At 40.9% G+C, this 24,833-nt stretch overlaps 1 long non-coding RNA gene across 2 annotated transcripts in view; it reads right to left on the bottom strand.

Moving 5' to 3' along the window:
- The window catches only part of LOC142831275 (uncharacterized), an 83,402-nt gene extending 61,578 nt beyond the window's left edge, over window positions 1-21,824 (bottom strand). For both annotated transcript variants that reach the window (XR_012906983.1, XR_012906984.1), the window contains exon 1: window positions 21,567-21,824. This is a non-coding gene — a long non-coding RNA (uncharacterized LOC142831275). The remainder of the gene's footprint in view (window positions 1-21,566) is intronic.
- Window positions 21,825-24,833: the final 3,009 nt, after the last annotated feature.

Genomic DNA, 24,833 nt, shown 5'->3' with positions numbered 1-24,833 from the left:
GAGAGCGATCCATGAAAGGATGTGCCCATAAGACAGAGGAAGAAACCAGTTTTTAATGCTGAAATCAAGTTGCATAACATGTTTTCTGAACTACAAAATGAGGAGCAACATGCATAAGACGGGGTCATGAGGAAGAAAAGAAAGGAAGCCAGGCCCTGTAGAAAAAAAGGAAGAGATGAAGGAGATAGATAAGTAGAGGAGCCTAAGAGGAAAAAAATGAGGATGCTGTACAGGTGACTGTGAAGAAGAATATAAGATAAATTCATGCCAACACCAGGAAGAAACAGGGCTAAGTGCTCAGCAAGTCTATACTAGATGGATACAAAGTGTGGACATGAGGCAGACAAGGATCTTGATGAGAGAAGGAAAAAAATCACTCCGTTGCATGTCAGGACAAATGACAATTAGATTCCCCCTAGAATGGAGCCAAACCAATTATGCTTTTATGGGTAACACTCTGAAAGTGAAAGTCCAGATGTTCTTCAGAAGAACCCTTTCATGCCTTAGAGATGGCGAGTGAAGTCATGACAAGGTAATGAAAACCAACAGATAGCTGAAGAATTGATGCTATGAGGAAAGGGATGGGCATGATCGACCATTGGGAGACATTCACGGAAAGAAGACTTCTCAGCTGATGGACTCTACTTTTGCACCCGGGGTATAAACAGGCTTAGGCCAAGGCTGGCATGATTGATAAAAAGGACTTTAAACTAGGATATGAGCAGAAAAGATTGGGAGAGACTTGTGATCTCTCCACACCTAGCTTCAGTACACAGAAAGGGGAAAATTAGATACATGAAGATATAGAAAAGGGTAGCTGAACACACAAAAGTATGAGTATTTCCAGCAAGAAGAAAGTAGAAATGCTGACTGGGGCAGTAGTCAGGTACATAATATAGTTAGTGTAAGGACTATACCTAGTCCAGCTACAAAACTGGGTTAAGTTACAAAGGGAACAATGAGGTGTTTGTACATGAATGCCAGGAATCTCGGCAACAAAACGGAGAAGCTGAAACTACTGGTGCAAGAAGTCAAACCAAATATTACAGGGATTACAGAAACATGCTGGAATAGCACTCATGACTGCATCATTGTTACTGAAGAGTGAAAGTTATTAAGGAGAGATAGGTGTGAAGATGGTGGGGTAGTGATGTACAGCAAGAAAGCATTTAGCTGTAAAGAAGTACAAAGTGATAGTATGGACAAAATACAACCTGCTGGACTCAAATTCACTCAAAGGATTCTAATAAAGGTTCTATTTGGAAAGGTGTCAAAGGTTTACTAAAGAGCCCCCAAGGGGTGGACTGGCCCGGCAGGATAACGGGAATTTCCCGATGGGCCGTCGTCCGAATGGACTGTAATATCCACCATAAACTTCTAATACTGTAGTCACCAACCCATCGATCATGATCTACTGGCCAATCACAAGGTGTTCGAGGGCCCCCTCTCCGATTTCCCCCCATCCCCAAGAAGTCCCACTACCTATCTCAGCGACAATGGAGGTAGTGGCGACTTCCTGCGGGATGGACGGAAGTCCGACATCTACGCGCCACTTCCGGGGGGTTCCAGAAGTGCAGTGGCTGCTCCTCTCCCCCAGGTCTGTAGCACGCCAAGAAGTGGCGTGGCATGGCGTGGCAGGGCGGGGGGGTCCAAGCCTCCTCAGAGTAGGGGGGGGTCCCCAGAGGAAGCATGTGCTTTCCCTTTTCTGCAGGGGGAGGCGGGAGTCGTCCACAGAGGAGGTGCAAGCTGGGGCTTTCCCTCCTCTGAGGGGGAGAGGGAGGAGGAAGGAAAGGGGAGAGGAGTCCCAGGAGGAGGCTGGTGCAAGGGACTCCCTGCCCCCACTGGCACCCAGTCCCCTGCTGCAGAACCCTGCCCTCTTCCCCTCCAGCACCCTGTCCTCTGTACCCCGCCTCCGCTGTCCCCCTCTAGCACCCTGTCCCCCATCAAAACCTGTCCCCTGCTCCTACCAGCACAGTTGGGGCCACATTAGAGAGGCTTGGGGGGTGGGGGTTGGAGGAGGGATTTTTTTGCATCTCACTTGTGTGGCCCCAACTGACTTTTCTGTGAATCAGGACTCCTGATTCAAAACATGTTCCCTGCCCTTCTCATAAATAAAGACAATGCAGAAACGTTTTGTGTTTGACATAGTATTTTCTTTAAAAATGAAACCTGGCCTACAAACCCCCAATTGGGGCCAAGCCCCCATCTAGCCACAGCATCATAACACTCCTGCACTCCCCCCAGACCTGAGCCTATCATACACTGAAACCCCCTGCCCTGAGCCCCTGACATACTCCAACCCAAATTCCTGCACCTTCACATCCACAAGCCTATGGCTTACTTAGTACCATAATCCTTCATCTGACCCCAGCACTTCACAGCCTGGAGCCCCCTCTCTGAGCTAGCGTCCCCTTCTCCATCTCCTCCTGCATTCAGATTTACTCCCAGAGCTTTCACCTCTCATGTCTTCCCACCCCAGAGCCCACATATCCTGTCTCAAGTCAGTGAGGGTATGGCTAGATTGCAGGAGTTTTTCCAGGATTCTAGAGATATCCCAGAAAAACTGTTCCGTGACCATGGATGCATTCATTCTTCCACTTTTTTTAGAGGAAGAGCAAACATGTTCTTTTGGCAAGCCCTGTATTCCTCATTCCATGAGGAATAAGGGGGCTTCTGAAAGAAGGGGTTTTTCTGACATTTGGTCCCATCCAGACAGGCCAAATGTTGGAAAAACCTCTTCCTATAGAAGAATAGAAAAAAAAGCAGCTTGTAGAGTGTATAAGGGCTTGGGATAGCAAGTGATGGAGAGGAGGAGAATAGAGAGGGAAGGGCTTCAAGGAATGGGTGGGATCTTGGGGGAAGGATGGGGTGGTAAATCTTGGCTTGTTTTGACATTTAAAACGTGATCTTGGGTGTAAAAAGTTTGGAGACCACTGTTCTAATACCAAAAAATCAATAATACCAAAATTCAAAATGTTTACGAATATATCCAAGGTGGCCAAGGCCATGTGTGTGTGTGGGGGGGGGGGGGGGGGGGTTGGGAGTGTGCCGCTGCACTGGCTTGGCCTTGGTTTCTTTGGCGCCAAAGTGAATGGCATCGCATTACGGTTGAAATCAACGGAACGGACGTGCGATGCACAATGCGCGACAGCAACGTGTAGGCCTGCTTTGAACAACGGTGGAATCGGTGATGGAGTCGCTCAAGTCTTGACCAGTGAGTAGAGAGTACGCAGTGGTTGGATGAGTTCTGTTGTTGTCTGTTGTTGTGGGTGTCTGGTTTTCCGTAACTGACAATAAATAACAGTGTGAGTATGGTGTAAACAGACAAAGATAGTGTGTGTGGAAAAGTTGGCCATTCTCCACCCATTTCCCAGGCCTATTTTGATTGCCAGTCCACCCCTGGACTCCCTACCTCCAGAGTTCAGATGTGAAGAATGATCTCTAATGCTATTGCAGATTGTGTCGCAACAGGAGACGTCCACTTCCCGGATGTGGATTGGTGAATGAATAATATTAATACTGATAGTGCCCAGTTATTCCTGGATGTGAGTGATGACTATTATTTTTTTGCCAAATTTCCAGTGAACCAACCAGGAAGCTATGCAATTTGAGCCAGATCAAGTGATCTCAAACTGATTCAATTGAAATTAAATGGAAGGATAACTAAAACCAGGTCATCAGCTATGGATTTTTTTTTAAAGGACAGGTTTTGGGAAATTAAGGGACTTAGTAAAGAAGTCAACTGGGCAGAAGTGTTCAAAGACTTAAGAATGGAGGAGACTTAGAATGTATTCAAAACAGCTATCCAAAAACTATCTAAATGTTGCATTGTAAATTGGAGGGTGGCAAGGTGGATTGTAGGGAAAGGCTCCAGACTCAACTGGATGAGTAACAACCTCAAAAGGTTATTAAGGAGAGAGACCCCAGGGAATTAATAAAAGGATTGATCAGCAAAGAATGTGCAGGATAGAAAAAGTAGAATAAAAGTGATAATTGCAAAACGTCAAGTTTAATTAGCTTTTGCAAGGACATTTAGAGTGTTTTAAAGTTATATAAGCAATAAAAGAATAAAGAAGGAGTCTCTATGCTGGGTAGATAGCAAAGAGATTTAAAGATAATCTAAGTATGTGCCAAACAAAAATAAAATAGTTTTGTGTTCATTTTCAATAAATGTTGATTTGGAACATGGGCATGAAGGCTGGACTGCTAGCTGAAATGAGGATATAGAAATGGAAATTACTGCATCTTGAGATAGAAGAAAAACTTTAATAACTTAATTCAGTCAAGTCAGGGGAACCAATTTCCATTCCAAAAGGCTGAACTGGGATACACAAACAATTTGCACTTGAGATTCTATTCTGGTTGCATTTTTTTTTCTAATCTGGGATAGTACCATAAAAGTGGAGAACAGCTAACATCATAGCTTGGAAATTACTGACCTCTTATTCTGACCTCTGTAATATGTAAGTCTTCAGAACAAAGTGTGAGGGAAAGAATAATTAAATTTATGGAGGTAAATGGTAAAGAGGCTGTGATACAACATGGGTTTAACTACATTAGAAAATGGGAAACTATCTTGATTAGCTTCTTTGAGAAAATAATTCATTTAAGGGAAATGTAATAGATTTAATATGCTTGGACTTCAGAAAAACATTTTACATGGTACCACACAGGAAATCAGTTAAATTAGAAAAAAAAGTGGGAAATAGTACAATTTTAAGGTGAACAAGGACTGGCTAAAGAGGAGAAGGCAACAAGTTGTGCTGACAGATTGAAGGGAAGTTACTAGTGGAGCTTCTCAAGTATCTGTCTTGGAACCAATCTTATTCATTTTTTTCCAGAATGTGTTTGGCTAAAAGAAAGGAGTAGTGTGGTAATGATATAAAGTTAGGAAGCATTGTCAATACAGAGGAAGACTGGAATAGTATACAGGATGACATGGATGACCTTAAAAACTGTAGTGACAGAAAGGGGGTGAAATTCTAGAGTACAAAGTGCAAAGTTATGCACTTTGGGTCCAAGACTTTCTGCTACAAGCTGTGAGCACATACTCAGTAGTGGCAGAGGAGGAGAGAAAACTGGGTTCGTGTGTCAAACATAGCATGACTTTGAGCTACCATCATGACAGAGCTGTGAACAAAATTAACATTATTTTAGCCTCAATCAAGCAAGGCATTTCCCATGGAGCTGGAGAAATATTAATATCAATGTTCAACACACTTATAAAACCTTATCTGGAATATTGTGTACAGTTCTGGGTCACCCATGTTCAAGAGACTGAAATTCAAACTGGAACAAGTTCAGAGAAGAGCTACTAGAATGATCAGAGGCATGGAGGCTATAATATGAAAGGGGGCTGAAAGAGCTTTGCTTGTTTAGCCTAGCTTGCAAAAAGAAGGTGGAGAGAGGATAGGATTGCATTGTACAATCAAAGGAGGAGGGAACATGACACCAGGGAAGATGAAGAGCAACTTAAGCAAAAGGATATTGTCGGAACAAGAATAAATGGGTATATATTGGCCATAAGCAAATTCACACCACAAATTGGGTTTCTAATCATCAGAGGAATCAGGGTCTGAAGCAGTCTCCCAAGAGGAATTGTGCAGGTAAACAACTAAAGAAATTTTATGAGTGTGATTGTATGATGGGATTGCCCATAAAGAGAAGTAGGACTCAGCAGTCCTAGGGTTCACTTTCAGTTTACATCCTACGCTCCCAAAAGCTTTCAACCCAACACTGGAAAGGGTCAGAACAGAATTCTATCTCTATTCTCCTCCTCACCCCAACCCCAAACACGAGTGGACTTTTTTTTGTCTCCTTCCTCTGAAGCATCAGAAGTGGACACAGTTGGAGATGGGACAGTGCTTTGACATGACATGGGACTTTCCTCTCTTCCCAGTGTGGCTGGCTGATTCTTTCTCACGGGCTCAGGGTCTAATTGATTGCCTGCTGTTGGGTCAGGAAAGACTTTTCCCAAGGTCAGAGGTCTTGGGGTTTTTTTCACCTTCCTTTGTAATCTGTGGATGACTTGTCAGGATTATCTGGGTATATTTCATTCATTATTTCCCTGCCATTTCAGGAGCCTCAGTCATTGGTGCACCTCAGTCCCTCCTATGCCCTGCCTGTAGCATGTACTAGTCAAGTCTCCCATGGGCTGTAAACTTTCTTCTAATTGCATTTGTTGGATTTAGTGTACAGGTGCTAGGTGGCAATGGTGGCCTGGAATAAACAGGAGGTTAGAGTAAATGATCTGGTGATTCTTGCTGGCCTTAAAGTTGTGTAAAGGTGTGCTAGTATATGGGGATAAGACAATCAGAATGGTCCTATTACACCTGACAAGCAGAATGCAATGCAAAAGCTTCAAAGCTACAGAAAGAGTGAACACTGATTAGCTTTTAAATACAATGATAAAACCCTAATTGAGATAAGAGTTCATAAATAATACACTTGAGTGATTTTTCTCCCACTGAACGACTTTAAGGGATTGTCTACACAGCAAAGTTATTTCGGAATAATGGCTGTTATTCCAAAATAACTGTGCGAGCATCTACACAGTAATTCCATTATTTCAAAATAATTTTGAAATAATGGATGGGTTATTCCAACTTCTGTAAACCTCAGTCTATGAAGAATAATGCCTATTTCAAAATAGCTATTTTGAAATAAGTCTTGTGTAGACGCTTTACTGCTGCTATTTCAAAATAGCCCCTCACCAGGGCCATTCTAAGTTATTCCTCCCGGGGCTCTAAATTGAGATAGCTCGTCTACATTAGGGAAGCCTGCCTTGGACTAATTTTGAGGCTTCACTGCAGTGTAGACATGCTCTTTCAAAATAAGCTATATTGGAATAACTATTCCAGAATAGCTTATTCCAAAATAACTGTGCAGTGTAGACGCAGCCTAAATGTCCATCTTTATGCTACCTGTTCAAAATGTTCATTTTTGTCCCCATTCAGGAAAGCACATGCAAAAGCCCATCCTTATTTGGCCAATCAATTGTTTATTTGGCAACAAAAACACTTAAACTTATGCTTAACCACGGCTCTTATCCCCATTTTAGAGCTACTGAGGGAGAAGGAAGAGAAGTTGCTTAAAGCCTCAGAAAGGGGTAGTGTCTGTTTTTGCACACTATTTACCCTTGATTTCATGTGGCATTTTAAACTAGCATCACTAGTACCACTGTAACTTAGAACAATGTTCCAATTTTCTAGTTTCCAGGTTATATTTGAGAATCAGTATCCTCCTCTTAATTTGTTTCCTCAGATATCAGCAATACTCTTCTTGCATCTTAACGAGTTAACCTACTTTTCCTTAACACAAAATTTTATTCTATGCAGTGGAAGCAATATATTTGCACTACATGGGTCTTGTTTTTAATTTCTTCTGCTTGCTATTTGAGAGCCAGAGGAATTTCAGAATTTTTTAGAAAAATGCTATTTGGTATAACCTTGATAATGCAGAACACTAACAGCTTCACCAGACCCTCAGGGACACCAGTAAATGTTTCATGAATTTAGCAACTGAGGTTTCACACCGGGATGCATTTTCTGTCATGTAACCTGAAAACCCCACACCTGCACAAGATCATCAGTTTCCAGCTTCCACTGAGCTCCTAGATGAAAACTCTTGTTCCACAGCAAGTAATAATGACACATTGTCCTTACTGCTACCTTTACTCAAGAAACAGAATGACAGTTGGAGTACCTCAGAGTTAAAACAATCCATTTCAGAGAATGTTTATAGCCGAGGAAGGAACATCAAGGACAAAACAAATCCTAGACATGCAATGAAAAATGAGAGTGAAAGTGAAACATGGAAAATCATTTCGATACTACTTTCAGACCTTTAAAATATAATGTAATTTGGCTGGAAATCCAGCTTGATCAGCCATTATATATTATTTTTCAATACAGAGACGGGGGAGAAAGCCAGTTGGCAACTGCAAAATCCATATTGCTTCAGGACATTATCTATAGCTAGAAGACAAGGGAGTTTCCTTTTCCATATCCCTGTTATTATAGATTGTAGCATTGCACAATTGGCCAGGTACCCAGTGAAGGAAAGAGGGGAAGTCACCTTTTGTGGTGTCAGTTATAGACCAATGATAAAAGAATATCAGATCAGATGCAATGTTTCCCCTTGCACAGACATTGTACCCAATCTGACCTATTTTATTGAGGAGGCTAATGGGGCTGGTGGGAGGGGAGAGGAAATTAATGCCATTTTAGTTCAGATATCATTGACCCGCTAGAAATGTGTTTTTAAAATATAAAAACAAATGTGCTACATGGATCTAAGCCATTTTTAATTTGTTTGTGTTTTGCATAAAAGTAATAAAGGAAAAAATTCTGCCTTGGATGCACTTGTTCTGCTCCTATTTCACAGGGAGCACGGCATACACCTAAGATCAGAATCTTACTACACTGTTATTTTAAAAGGCTGGACAAATACAAAATAGAGTTGATGCACCACCACAATCAGTGTGCGATTTCAGTGTTAGTATTTTTCAGAAAGATCCAAATTGTTTATATGAATAGTCATGGGATATTAACTGTCTTAACTTTTCCGAACTGACAGCCTACCTTGAAGTACTTGAGTCGAGTCTGACATTCCAAAACCACTAAGTACTCGCATTCTGTGATTCATGTTCCTTAAAAGTGTTTCTAGTCAGGCACTTAACATGACTAGTTCCTGTTGAAGACTTACACTCTAACCTTTATCAAATGCATTATGCTAGCAGGACTTTACACAGAACTATCCACAAATGCCTATGTTATTGACTATAACACAAAATCTGGAACAAGCTTTCCAAGGAGTGGCTCTACTGCAGCTGTTCCCACAGTTTGGAAGGGAACCTTACTAGATATTACAACTGATTCAAAGAGAAGCACAGCATCTCCAGCTTCTGCACAGAAATAGCATGGCTAAGATTGCAATTTCTACAACAAATCAATTTGCCATCACTTCTGCAATGAAACTCCAGGCATATTTTTTTCAATCAAATCAGGCTTTTATATCACATCAACAGGATGAGAGAGACATATCCTTGTTCCCCCTATAGATACATTATGATTTGTTACAGTTTTTCACTTTGTTGAAATCTCTATATGAAAGGCAGGTATGTCAATTATACACAAATACTTTTGCTGTTAAGAGAAACTTTTCATGATAGCTTAGAAGCTCAGAATAAGTTTGATGTTACAGTAAAGCCGTAGAGAGACCTTTCATTTCTTTTCCCTGTAAGGAGCTGAAAGCATTACTGGTCAACATAATAATTCATTTCATATTTGTTTATGGCTGGGGGATTTAGGAATCAAATCTTTCTTGTTCTGTATTGAGTCTCTCTCATTGAGTTTAATTTTCAGTTTCTGAATCAGTTTATCATCAAGACAGGATATGTCATGAGGTTATTAGGGTGAAAAAAAGAGACTGGTGTATAAACAGGAGTACACAGCCAAGGGTGTTTGCAGAGTGTTTAAAGTAGTTGATAAGCTATTGTGTGCTTTATCTTCTATTACCTACTATTCCAATTTTATTTGGAACACCTCTTCACTGGTTTGGCCAAGATGCATGAATTGAATTTAGGTGATCCAAATTATTACTTCTGTATCTCCACTGATATTAATGGAGTTATGCTAACAACAAATTTGGCCAGATGGGTATTTTGATTTAAAGGTGATGTGGAGGGTGTTTGATTTGCCAAATCATGAATTCAAGGTTCTGTGACTCTCATGCAGTAGTGCACAAGCTAACATATGATGCAAAGCAGAAATCAGCTGTTTCTAAATAGGGGGAAAGACAAACTACCAACTTTTATAACATGAATCTAGTACTGTATATGTTAACTACATCTTTTAGATTGTTTGCTCATTGAATTATGAACTATTTTCTTTGCATTAGTGAAGTTTCTAGCACAATAGGGCATGGTGCATTTTTTAACCACTATTAAACTAGGTCTTTAATTTGACATTGTGAAGTAGCCGGAAGCAAGGATTAATTACTATATTAATATTACTGGACCTTTTTCTACTATATTAATATTACTGGACCTTTTTCTGCTTTTTCCCGTTTGCTATAGCTGCACAGTGGGGATAGCAGTATAGACATACTGCTCTCAAGTCCATGGATACATTTTTCTACCTAGTAAGTGTGCTATCAATGAATGGCACAATTCATGATGAGATCACTCACCGCATAGCCACAGTCATCTTTGGAGTATGAAAATAAGCAGCAAGCTAAATATCTCAAGGATCCATCTTCGCACAAATCTTATTTAAGGTTTTTATTAATGACCTTGCCACAAAAAGTGTGAGAGTCCTTATAAAATTTGCAGATGACGCAGAATTGGGAGGTATTGCCAATATGGAGGAGGACGGGAATATCAACACGGGATGACCTTGAAATTTAATAGTACAAAGTCATGAACTTAGGGACTCACAAGAATTGTTTGCTCTGTGCTGAAGATCTATTAGTTAGAAGAGATAGACAAAGAGAAGGACCCAGGTCAGGTGGTTGATCACAGGATGAGTATGAGACACCAAAGTGATGTGGCGATGAAAAAGGGTGATGTGATCCTAGGATGCATCAGGTGGGGTGTTTCCATAGAAACAGGAAAGAGTTATTACCATTATACAAAGGCACTAGTGAGACCTCCTCTGGAACACTATAAGCAGATCTGCTTTCTTATGTTTAAGAAAGACATTGGAACAGGTACAAAGAAGGGTCCTAGAGTGATCAAAGGAATGGAAAACCTACTTTATGAGAGGTGAATCAAAAAGCTTGACATGTTTTGGATACCCAAATGAAGGCTTAGGAGAGCTATGGATTGAGCTTTATAAATACCTCTGAGGGACAAATACTAGGGAGGAAGAGGACTTCAAGTTAAGTGCTAGTGTTGACACAAGAACAAAATAAAGAAACTGGCCATCAACAAGTTTAGGCTCAAAATTAAACAAAGGTTTCTAGCCATCAGAGAAATGAAGTCCTGGAACAGCCTTCCTAGGGGAGCAGTGGGAGCAAAATCTTCAATGGCTTCAAGACTGAGCTTGGTAAATTTATGGTGGGGATGGTATGATGAGATTGCCAACAATGACACATAGCCATCGTTCAACTTCTAACAGCAAATTTCTCCGATGACCTATGATAAGACACTAGCTATGGATGACTATGAATTACTGCAGGGCATTTTTTCCTGGTATTTGAGAGGTGGGCCTTTCCAATGACCATAATATTTGGGGAAAGGAGGGATTTTTATACTGGGTCAGATTGGCAGAGACCCTGGTTTCCTCTGCAACATGAGACACAGATCACTTGCATGTTAAAACTAATGTAAATGACGGATTTGCTATAACTTGACGTCTTTAAACCCAATTTGAGGACTTCAGTAGTTCAGTCAGAGATATGAGTCTATTACAGGAGGAAAGGAGGGAGGAAAGATAGAACGGAGGGAAGAACAGAGGGCGGGAGGAGTCAGACTAGATGATCACGATGGCCCCTTCAAGCCTTAAGGTCTATGTCACTATTTCACTTTCATGCTTCCAGTGTTTCTATATTGTTGTGTCACATAGATAACATACTTCTGACAAATAAGGTAACTTAATCAGTTCCATATGCACTGTCTTCAGTCTGTATGAAGGTCAAATCATGGGACAAGATGTCCAATATAATCGTGGTTGGATGTCTTGTATTCAAAGCATGCTCATAACAAGTTCCGTTTTGTTGTCTGCACCTTTCATTTGTATGGCCAACTTAAGAATACCCCAAATCATATTTTATGGTCAAACTTAAAGCACATCAGGTTGAATCTAGCAAAAGGGAAGCTTATGACTCATAACAGAGTGTGGCAGAAGTAGTTTTGTCTCATAGCAATTAACCGCTCTGAAGCATAGCATACTAACACGATGGCTACGTCTACATTGGCCCCTTTTCTGGAAGGGGCATGCTAATTTTTCAGATCGTAATAGAGAAATCCGCAGGGGATTTAAATATCCCCCGCGGCATTTAAATAAAAATGTCCGCCGCTTTTTTCCGGCTTTTAGAAAAGCCGGAAAAGAGCATCTACACTGGCCCCGATCCGGCCCGATCCTCCGGAAAAAAGCCCTTTTCCGGAGGATCTCTTATTCCTACTTCAAAGTAGGAATCCAACCTCTTCAAAGTAGGAATAAGAGATCATCCGGAAAAGGGCTTTTTTCCGGAGGATCGGGCCGGATCGGGGCCAGTGTAGACACTCTTTTCCGGCTTTTCTAAAAGCCAGAAAAAATCAGCGGACATTTTTATTTAAATGCCGCGGGGGATATTTAAATCCCCCGCGGATTTCCCTATTACGGTCTGAAAAATTAGCACGCCCCTTCCGGAAAAGGGGCCAATGTAGACGAGCCCTTTATGTCTGTGGTGTCCAACATGCTAGCCACTGGCCCCATGTGGCTATTTAGCCGGTTGAGTGTGGCTAGTTGGTTAGAACAACGTGGCTATTTGGCCAGTTGTGTGTTGCTAGTTCCCTATAGCAGTAGCCCCTATAGAACTGATTGGACAACATGGCTTAATGTGACAAATAAATAGCACAAGGCAAGGATACAACATGTCTTTCCTGTCCTACATATAACCGTTCATGGTTCTTGCATTTGTCTAACCACACATATACATGGTTGCCTATAGGCTATGTCTAAACATTCCTCTGTGTATGAGCCTGATAGAAAATGCAAATGAAGCATGGATTTACAAATCTCATGCTTCATTTGCATAATCACGTGACAGTGCTTTTTCAAAAAAGGGTTTTTCGAAAAAGAAACTGGAGTCCAGAGGGTTTTCTTTAAAAAAACCCCCACCTTTTTCAAAAGAACAAAGCAGCAACAAAGCAAAATTTTAAGAAATAAAGTCCAGCTTAGATGAGTGCTGAATTCCAGGAAAGTAGTGGGAGTGGGGGAATCTTATTTAAATTCTGCCTCCATAACAAAGATTAAATTAGAATAATTTTCTTGGCTTCAACAAAGCTCATCTCTCCCTATTCTTGGTACTTTGAAACTCCATGCTATGGATGATTTCTCACTGGGGCACTTAAAGAATTTCTGAAGAGCAAATATTTGTCTTCATAATTGCACATTTTGGGTATTTTATGATTTGCTGTTATGACATCTAAGTTCTTCCTTCTTCCTACCCTCAATATTTAAAATGACAAGCTGAACGCTGCTTCATAGTCAATACCCTCAGTTATTTTTCATAAATAATGTGTGTGTGTGTGTGTGTCTGTGTGTGTGTAATCTCAAGATCTAGTATTTAATATGCATAAATTGGTTTGCATCTTTCATTGGGAAGATTCTGAGAAAACATGGCTTTAAGTGAGAAAAATAGCTGAACAGCTCTCTCTCCCACAAAGTATATATTAGTTGCAGTATACACAGGTATGTACCAATCTGTGATGATAGGGAAACATTTTTATGGAAGTCTCTTATTAAACAGTGGAAGCATATCCTGGTAGAAGTGATGGATGGTACTCAATCACTCTTTAAGGCCCTAATCTTGCACTCAGTTCCATGTGGAGCATGTACATAACGACGTCTAAGACGTTCTATATGTAGATCATCTTGCAGAACTTGGGCCTTAGATACATTCACATTCAAAACTTGAAATCTGGCCTTGAAGAAGAACTTTCCAATATATTTTTCTTTTGAAAGAAAATGTATCTTTGATTATTTTGGAAAGTAGTCTGTTGAATATTTTTTTCAATTAAAATAGCTTCCTTCTTGGAGATAAACAAAATCTCTCTCATATCACAAAGTGAATGAAGCATTTACTCTCCCGGCAACTATGATTGCTGAGCATCTAATGGTGAAAAACTATAAATCAGCAAACAACGAACAACCATTGGGCACTCAAACCTTGGTGAAGTAGCATATTTAGAAAAGATTAAAGACCTGTTTAATGGTGAGTGTTAAAAAAAAAATCAGGAAATAATGTCTGTTTCCTACGATGTTTGTAGGTGAGGAATGTAATGCTGTTAATGGACACTTTCAATACTTATATTTGTATAGCTTTGATATGAATTTCATGTGATACCAGAGAATTTAAAGCTGAAACATTTAGGTTTCACAAATATACATTTCCCTGTATTGAATTCATAAAACTGGTTAGATTCCAAACCTTAGCCCCCCAAAAACAGAGTCCAAGTTCAATATATTACACACATTTTCAGCTTTAAGTATCTTTAAAAGAGGTAATACTAATATCTTGGTCCTGCTAGGTATTCAAGGTGGATTCATTTTTGGAATATTATTGCAAAATTACCGCAGTTTCATTTAATTTACATTACATTCGCTTGCAAATCAAAAATTCACATTTCCATGAGATATTTCCAGTTAAACCAGGATAACATTCAGCTGATATTAACAAAACAGAAATTCCTGAAAGATCTAGCTTCAGATTATTTCTTGAATACTTATCAATACTTGTGCATAGAGAGAAAGAAGTAGGTGGCAAATGGTGGCCAATGGCAAAAGGAAAATCTGACCTATGAGAAATGGCAAAAAACAAAAACTGTGTAGGGGACCCTAGGCGGCCCTCCCTTGACTAGAACAACATTGTCAGGCTTTGCCCTGGCCTTGTCCAACCCTAGGCTTGTCTCAAGTCTGGTGCACTTAAGCACTCAGACAAGGAGTGGAAACTTTGAAAGACAGGAATGCTTACACAATCATGCAGAGATTGCATAGTACTGCGAGATGAGGCCAAGAAGACCAGAAACCACCTGGTACTGGTACATCCCATTTTTGATGAATGAAAAATTCCAGATACATCCATAGAACTGTTAATTGAGCACTAAGTCTTGCAACAACCTGGATGCACCCCAAATATTTGCACAATAGGTAACTTATACAATATACAGTTGATTGGTAGATATTATTAGAATGACCAAGTCTCGCTTTGCGATTAAATGAACTTAGTAAAAAGAATCAATGGGAGTGAGTGAGCAGATTGACCCACAGGTCCTGCTCATTGTAACTAGAAGTAATAGACCCCTTCATATCGGTGACCCTAGTGCATGGTGTTCCGACATGTCGGAATCAAAGGAACCATGACCTCCTGCCTGGTAATGTAAGTAGCATACGAGTGAAGTGTAAGTGAACTAGGCTTAATTATTGTAATATAATAATCTTTTATTAATTGCTTTTGCATTGCTTTGCACTGTATTAATTGCTTTACAATTTAAACCTTAAATACTATAAATTTTATAGTAATTGTTTTTAAGGCTTGTAAAATTTAAATAACTATATTAACTGCTCAAACATTGCAATAAATAACTAAGTGGTTAAGTCTCTCTGGAGTGTCCTGGTTTCCCCTGGATCTCAAAATCAAACTACACAACACACTGGGCATGTTTAAGGACACTGAGAAGGGATGCGATAAATCATTGAATATGATGATGATAGTTACGAAGAGAACAATGACCAATTGTCTAACAGTAAAGGCAGGGCAAGAAGTAATGGGCTGAATCTGTTTCTGGAGGAATTTAGACCAGATGTTAGGAAAATGTACAAGGGTAAGTAAGTACTGGAATAGGCTTCCAAAGAGGGTTATGGAATCCTATCATGGAACATTTTTCAAAATAGTTGTCTCAGATTATTTGAGACTACCTCTGCTCACAGAAATGCATTACTTCATGAAGTCTCTTTCATGTCTATGATGACAGTGCTCTAATGAGAGCCTTTGTCAACTGGCTGTCAATTGATTATGAAACCTGCAACAGCATTTGAGTTGGGTTTTTGACACTTTATAATAATGGTTGTTCATTTCCTTCTCACATATGTCTGATTTTATTGTATTACTTTTGTACAACACACTTTAGGTTATTTGCTCAGTTAAATTTTACACAGGTCATCCACTTGATTGTTATCTGACTATATTTTTGTATGTGGTTTACCTTTACCTCACTTAGAATGTTTATCTTTTGTACTAGTCTGAAATAAGAAAAGTACAACTTTAACATTACAGAAAGCTGCACTGTGGTTTTTTTAACCATTTGAACCATGAAAATAACTATGTTGCAAAAGAATTCTAAGTTGACCGCCTGCTGGCATTGTTGTATGAGAAGCACAAAAAGAAAGACAGCCACTTGAAAACGTGTGTCATCAGAATGTTGCTACTCTTGCAATTTTCAAATGAGGTTCTTTAGCTTAGTCCAACAACTTCTTATGAAAAAAGTGGACTATACCACTGTAGTATGATGCCTGAGAAAGAAACAAAGAAAAAACAATGGAAGAATGAAAGGGTATAATTGTAAAAATAATTGAACAGTCCATTTCTTAAAATAATCATTGAGCAATTAGTCCTGAATTTGGGCCTCCTGCTATATCAAATTGATTCATAAGACTGGGCACCTGATTATCACCTCTGAGGTTTCCCTTCATTAGAATTAAACAGCAGATAGACCAATCCAATTTCACTGTACTTTGGTATATAACCAAACTGCAAAAGAGAGATTTTTCCAGGCACAATGTCACCAAACAATATGAAACTAAAACATGTCTCAGTAATCGTGGGTGATCTTCAGGATAGTCTCTTTGCTTTTTGAACATTAAATCCAATTTTTACCTAAGAAACACAAGTTAACCTCACTTTTCCATTTACCAAACATTCAAACTCTAGTTTAATTGCTAAATATATTTTTAAAATATTTGTTTTTTTTTTTAATTATTTGCCCTGCAAGTTTTTACACGTCCATCCAACTAAAGGGAAAATAAAATAAAATAAAATAAAATAAAATAAAATAAAATAAAATAGCCAATATCATGCAACTCACTTACCAATCGTAACTAACCAGCACAAATAATTTTGCAAATGGAAGTGAAGTTCACTGCACTATTTCAGGAGAAATCATCCAAAATTTTGCGATAAATGAGTTCATGTCTAGTTTTCACTGTAGTGGTCACTTCTGCTGTACCTTAGCAACATCTCATAATAATGTTTAACAACATACCAACATTCCTTACTCTTAGCCAACGCATCAGGGAACCATGCAGCATAATAAATACAATGAAACAGGATAAAGAAAGCCTCTAAAATTAAATGGGAAGAGAAGTGAATTCTGTACCTTTGTGCTCACCCCAAGAAAGAGCATGGATGACTAGATAACCTGAGGCATAATGGTAGAATCCCTAATGGGCAAGTTCTGGTCTATCTCAATTATTATACTATCCTCATCATTATCACATCAGCACACAGATCAGTTAGCAAGTCTTGGTTGTAACTGGGATTTTAGAATTTGTGATGGAATTAATTCCATTAATTAATATTCTTAAATACCCATCCTGCAAACATTTAAGCACATGAGTGACTGTAATAAAATGGGATTATCAACAAGCTTTGAGTTATTCATTAGAATTTGCTGGATCTCTGCCCTAGTCTGTATCGGGGGAGCACACAATCTACTATATATTTCAGAAGTTTGTCTGTTTGTGCGTCTGTTTGTGCATCTGTCTGACCCACAGCTGCAGGACATGCACCATTCTCCCAGTTGTTCCTGCTGCAGCGGCTTGTCACCAGGCACCAAGATGCTGTGGTGACAGAGGGTTGGGGTAGTCCTCTACTCCCAGGGAGGCCTGCCTACTGAACCTCTCATCCCTAGTCCCTCTCCAGAACAATGATTTAAATGAAGAAAATAAAAACCTACTTGAGTTAAGGACCCAGTAAATGTTAAGTAAACCTTCCAGTTTACATATATCTACACCTCTGCCTCTTTTGAGACTAGCTGCACTAAGAAATTGCTTTCCACCCAATATTTCCCTAGAGGAAAGTAAGAAAGTAACACTACTTACTAAAAAGTCTTATGTTAGTCCATTCAAAAGCAGTATCCAGGAACTAAAATAAAAAGCAATGTTTTGCTAAATTACAGCTAAATAATACATTGCATTTCTCTCATGCATTTGAAATCTCCATAATAAGGAGCTGTTTGCTAAGGCTGCAGAAAGATAAAACAGCTAAAAGTCAGCAGGATGTCAAAATGTGCAGATAAAAAACATGTTACATCTCAAATGTACTCGTCTTCATTAGCCTTGCAGCCTCAGCCCCCTCTTTTCACAAACTACATTGTATGTGTGTATACACACACACACACACACACACTCGCAGGTGCATGCACACACACACACACTTTTTCTTGGTTACTCTAAATCTGATGGAGTTAGCATTGTATCCACCACTCAGATTAGAGCACATAAGAAGCTTGTACAGACAACATATTATGCTGCAAGATACTGAAGCCTGCTTTTCAATCGATGGATTTGTAAATCAACCCTACCACTCAGTTTGTGGTGATAATTCTGGCCTTTTACACCTGGATTACAGGCGGCAAGAGTAGATACAAAATTACAGAAGAGGCTTAAAATAAAAAAGACAACTATAATAAAGTATCTTTAATATATTCATTATAACTAATGATTCCAGTGTTTAAATTCTCCTCAGGAATTGTGTACATGTACACTAAGGACCATATTTATGTAAAAGGAACGATAAAAAAACCCACAGGATGCCCAAGGTATTTACTAATTGGCAAGTGATGTAAGTAGCTTTTCTGCTTACCTTAATATTCTCTCATTTTTTAAAAAGTGTTAATCTTTGTAGCACATGCACCCACTCCCCCCTTATGTTGCATGAATGAAAAGAGGTTTGGTTTAGTTTAGTATAAATTGAGTCAAGAATGTTTTTGAAGGAGTTCAAGTACATTTGCCTCTAAGCAAAACCTATACTTTTAAAAAGCAATATAATTGTAAAAGCTGGTATATAAGAGTATGTCTACACGACAGCATTAATTCTAGTTATCTTAATTCAAAATAGTTAATCCAAATTAAGCTAATTCGAATCAACGTGTCTACACACAAAATTCAGTTCCAACTGGTGTTTTGCTAATTCGAAATACCGCGTCCACACTGAGGGTGTGTCTAGACTACATGCCTCCGTTGACGGAGGCATGTAGATTAGCCAGATCGGCAGAGGGAAATGAAGCCGCGATTAAAATAATCGCGGCTTCATTTAAATTTAAATGGCTGCCCCGCTCTGCCGATCAGCTGTTTGTTGGCAGAACGGGGCAGTCTGGACGCGACGCGCCGACAAAGAAGCCTTTCTTTATCGGCACAGGTATGCCTCGTGAAACCAGGTTTACCTGTGCCGATCAAGAAAGGCTTCTTTGTCGGCGCGTCGCGTCCAGACTGCCCCGATCTGCCGACAAACAGCTGATCGGCAGAGCGGGGCAGCCATTTAAATTTAAATGAAGCCGCGATTATTTTAATCGCGGCTTCATTTCCCTCTGCCGATCTGGCTAATCTACATGCCTCTGTCGACGGAGGCATGTAGTTTAGACGTACCCTGAGTGGACACTGATTCGGATTTAAGGCCTGACGGAACCAGGTCAGGGGTAGGACATCAGGTCAGGAGTGTCTTTGTGTGACTGTTGCCTGAGGCTATCTGAGGCTTGTGCTTAAAGGGACACACACAGTTGTCCCTGCTTGCTTGCCTGCCTCGCTGAGGGACAGCAAAGCATTTGTGTCTCAGAGTGCTCTGGTTGCCCTCACTCGGGGCACCATAGCATTCTGCAAGGGTATGTCTACACTACCACCATAGTTCGAACTAGGATGGTAATGTAGGCATACCGCACTTGCAAATGAAGCCCGGGATTTGAATTTCCCGGGCTTCATTTGCATAAGCCGGCCGGCGCCATTTTTAAATGCCGGCTTGTTCGAACCCCGTGCCGCGCGGCTACACGCGGCACGGGCTAGATAGTTCGAACTAGCAAGCCATTCCGAATTATCTGTACGCCTCGTGGAGCATGGAACAAGGCGTACAGATAGTTCGGAATGGCTTGCTAGTTCAAACTATCTAGCCCGTGCCGCGTGTAGCCGCGCGGCACGGGGTTCGAACAAGTCGGCATTTAAAAATGGCGCCGGCTGGCTTATGCAAATGAAGCCCGGGAAATTCAAATCCCGGGCTTCATTTGCAAGTGCGGTATGCCTACATTACCCCGCTAGTTCGAACTAGCGGGGTAGTGTAGACATACCCTAACATGGAGCAAGAGCTGCCCCTGAGCACTCTGGTGCTTCTTGTGAACATGTTGCTGTGAGCCTGACTGCACTTTCTGCAGGCTGCCATCCGGGAGGCCCATCAGGGGCTGTCAGTATCCAGGAGACCCTGCGAGAGAGCTTCCACCCCAAGGAGCACTCAGACTCTCCCTGGTCTGCCTCACTGGAGGTTTGTGCCTCATTCCTCCCTCACGTCCTTCCACTTATCCCTCCCCCCAACCCCGCTTCCTGATGTCAAATAAAATACACGTATTTTCATGAACACAAACTCTCTTTGTTTAACAAAACTGGGAGGGGGGATGAAACTCTGGTGAGACTGGGGAAAGGAAGCGGAAGAGGGGAGGAGGAAGAGTGGGAAAGGGGAGGGAGAAACATGGAAGGAGGGATCTGGAAGGGGGAAGCAAGAGGAAGAGGGGAAGCTCAGGGTTGGGGATCTCGCCGAACCACCTTGATTTTCATGCGAACCTGCTCCTGGGATCACATGTGGCATTTGGTGGCCAGGCTGGAAGCTATCTTGCCATAGAGGGCTGTGTTGCTCCATTTAGTGCAGAGATCATGGACGTTGGGGCCATCCCCCCCCCAAAACCTGAGTAAGGTCCACCCTGATCTCTGCCCTGGACTAGGAAGGTGCCTGCCTTCTCTGGGCCCTGGCAGGCTCCTGGGAGCTGGCAGACTGCTCCTGGGGATCGGTGGAGGGCTGGCTGCCAGTGGCTTGCTGGCTCATGTTTTGGGGCCACTGGGTCAGGGGTAGTGACTGCTGGCTCTGGGCCAGCAGGCTTGGAGCTGGCACAGGTACTGTGGCCAGAGTCTACCCCTTTAAGGGTCCTGGGGGAGGAAGGGAAGAGAGGAGTGTTCTTGCTTGAGGCTGGAGTGGCCACCAGGGCACCCTGGGAAGGCTGGAGGCCCCCTATTTTGAAATAAGTGTCTACACAGCACTTATTTCAAATTAGCTAATTCGAGTTTGGGGTTACGCCTCATAGAATGAGGTTTACCAAATTTGAATTAAGCTCTCTCGAATTAAGTGCCTGTGTAGACACTATTAAAGTTAATTCAAAATAACAGCTGTATCAGGGGGTACGCCCCTGACGGGGGCTGCTGCACCCCTTCTACTGGCCTGCATCTCAGTCCGGGCCTCTACCTCACCCAAGTCCCCAAAAGTCCAGGCCCCTCTCTCAGGGGATATACGGTATCAATGTCCCAACACAAAGTCCAGGCCCCTCTCTCAGGGATATACGGTATCAAAGGCCTAGTCCCTCTGAGGAGTCTCTCCTGGCCCCAGGCCTGGTTATCCGGGGGGGGGGGGGAGGGGCTGCATGGTAGGGAGACCCAGGCCCTCCCTCTCCACCAGGTCCCAGCCCAGGGCCCTTTAGGCAGGTTCTATGGCTCCTGCCGGCTCCGTGGGGGATCCGGCCGATACACGCCGAGCCGCGCTTTGTATCCCCTGCCCTGGGCTGCTTCCTGCCGCGCCCCGGTTCCCCTGGGGCCCATTGGCCTCTGAGGCAGGACCTGCCGGGGTTGTGGGTATGCTCCAGTCTCCCGGGGTCAGGGCCTGCGTCCTTGGTGTCAGGGTCCAGCACCGGCAGCAACTCTTGTCCCAGCAGCTGCAAAAACACTGGCCTGGCCTGGCCTCCTCCCTCACCCGGCAGTTCTCCTGCCTGCTGGGCTCCCTCTGCCTTTATACCTGGCCTCTGCTGAGAGCATGCCCAGCAGGGCCGGAAGGGCGGGGCCCTCTCTGCCAGCTGGGCTTGGATTACTCCCTGCCCTGCAGTGCGGGGGCCTGTTCGCCCCATCACAAGCTGTTATTTCTAATTAACTTTGATGTGTAGACATATTATTGTACCCCACCCCAGTAGTAACAGAATATCATCATAATTAACTGAATGATTATAGTTCATTCTGTGATTCTCCTACAAATCCTCCACAGAGTTAACAACCTGGGAGATGGGATTCAAAGTTGGACTGTAATGCTTCTACAGAATTTAAGGTTATGACATCAAGGAAAAATCAGTCTTTGTTACATTGTCATTAACTTTATGTTCATTTTTTCCAGTGTGAATTTAAGATCTACTAAAATAATATCAACCTTAGCTGTAGGAAAGCCCATATTATAATGTGCTTGGAGACCATGCTTAGCTTTGTCTCAAGGATTATTTGGCTGTATAAAGGTATAATATTTTGTAAGGGTGATATTTGCTTTCTAGGTAACTCTTACTGCACCTGTGGGACTTAATCACTGACAAAAAGTGTTCTATTTGTGGGATGTCTTTTGAAATACTGATAACAGCTGAAGATGGCCCAACATTCACTCTAATTTCCCAGACAGATTTAAAAAAACTGAAATTTTCCTTTTGATTTTGCAGAAATTTCATTTTTTGCTGGAAAAATAATTCAGATGGAAAATTCTGCCCCACCTCTAATATTTATGCTGTGTGTTTGATAAAATTACCACCTGATTTTCTAGCCTCATAGTCTGAAAGCTATACCTTACTGGTTACTAAATGTAGCACTTGTGTGAATGAGATTTATCCCTGTTTATTACTAGAAAGAACAACTAATTTTCACCTGCTAATTCATTAGCATTTGAACCCAGTTCTCCACAGATGAAAGCTTATTTATGGGAATACACAACCTGTGTTCCATGCTCATCGCCAGTCACCTTTTTTCTTTTGCTATCTGACTGTTTAACATCCTGTAAAATCACATTACATAAAAAGAGGAAGAAGCCACATTGTTGTAATCACATCACAGTAAAAATAAAATAAAATAAACACACACACACACACACACACACACACACTTTTCTTTAACGCAATGTTTTTATAGATTTACCTCTTTAGATTACGTGTTTGAATGTATTATTGGCAAGTGTTGTTAGATAATGAGGAGCCTTTCCAGTTCTAAGTTTGTTCTTATCTGGACTTCTCATTTTCTTTGCCCTTCATCTTTTCATGTTTGCTAAAATAGAAGCCCCTACTAAAAAACAAAGGACACAATTAATAATAATGAAGGGATGACTATGTAGATTTCACTAGAATGGTTTTAGCAGTTTCAGATTCTAGAGATTGCTAGCAAACTTTTCCATGCACTTGGGTTTAGTTGGTTTAATATTTAAGATTTCTTTTGCATCTGAATTCTTTTAAAAAAAGACAAAATTCTCAGGCTATGTCTACACTATGAGGTTTTTTTTGGCAGAAAATATGCTAATGAGGGATTCATTAGCATGAGTCACAACACTGTTAGCATATTTTCTGCCATTTCTTTTTGCACAAGGGGTTTTTGCCCAAAAAGAAGCAGTCTGGAGAGAAATAAGGATCTTGCGCAAAACAGGGGTTTTGTCCAAAAAGGAAATGTCCACACTGCTTCTTTTTGTGCGAAAATCCCTTGTGCAAAAAGAGATGACAGAAAATATGTTAATAATGTCACGACTCATGCTAATGAGTCCCTCATTAGCATATTTTCTGTAGAAAAAACTCGTACTGTAGAGGTAGCTTCAGAGAAACTAGAATTCAGTTCTTGATTTCATCAGTGACAGTTTAATATCTATAGCCAGAAATATTAATGGTCATGACTTGGAATAAGGGGTGCAAGAAATCGTATACTTTCAGATTCTGGATCAAGCTTTAAAAGTTAGTGCACTTGAATATGAACTGACCTGCACGGTGACTGTCCTTCAGTCCCAAAGTCAGTCTTAGACAGCTTCAAAGTGGGGCTTAAGCTAAAATGACTAATGAAGGGAAGGAAGCAGGTTCTTCATCTCCTTGAGGAATAAAGTGAAAAACAATTTTGTGCAACTGGTGCTATCCTGCCACCTACTCACAGTGGCTGGACCACTTTCTGATGGAATTTTCCAGGAGGTGGTGTTCTGGCAATGTTATTCCAATCAAGCACAAGACATTATCTCAGTATATGACATTGCTGACTTGACTTTTGCTTTTTTTCTCTCCACCATTTGCCAGCCCTAGTTTGTATGCAGTGAAATGTTGACTACACACAAGAAAAGAAATCTGACAGAAAGTGAAGAAAAAAAGTCAATCCTATCCACATTTCAAAATGAAAACAAAAGTATTGTACATCAGTTGTGCAAATAAGATAACAACCATTATGTATACCAATACTAGAAAGCAAACAAAACTTCTTGCTTTCATCTTTTCTAGGAGAGATATTTGCCAATTCTTGGTTGTCTTTGTTTTAGGCAATTGCCTTTTACTTCCAATCTTATTCAAGTATGCAAATGAAACCATTTGTCTCTTTACTTCACTGTCTAGGAAGAAGCAAAACAGATATTTCACTCAGTTGTAAATCTAATGTATTTGAATTTTTCATATTTCAGTTTGACCAGCCACTTTTGCTGCAATTCCAGGAGTTTCTCTCTTACAGCTAGTGCATTGATATCCTCATATCCCTCCAGATGTGAATATAGTTCAATTCATTCAACAACAGGTAGACAACAACTTTACACAGAATGAAGTTTTTTGAAATAGATGACTCAGACTACAGTTGCTGGAAGTATAAACTGTAGGGGTATGTCTACACTACACTGTAGTTTGAAATAAGATATGCAAATTGAGTATCTTATTTCGGTCTTATTTGAAAATAGCTTGTTTTGTCATTTGACAGTGTCTACAAAGTGCCAAATTTCAAAATGCCCCTTACTCCTTGGCTACATCTATATTGGCAAGATTTTGCGCAAATACTTTTAACTCAAGAGTTTTTGTGTTAAAGTATTTGCGCAAGATAACATCTACACTGGCATGAGTATTTGTGCAAGAAATG

The sequence above is a fragment of the Pelodiscus sinensis genome, chromosome 13, assembly GCF_049634645.1.
Source record: "Pelodiscus sinensis isolate JC-2024 chromosome 13, ASM4963464v1, whole genome shotgun sequence".
NCBI lineage: Eukaryota > Metazoa > Chordata > Testudines > Trionychidae > Pelodiscus > Pelodiscus sinensis.
The sequence above is the reverse complement of the archived record's forward strand: the minus strand, read 5'-3'. Positions and strand labels throughout refer to the sequence as shown.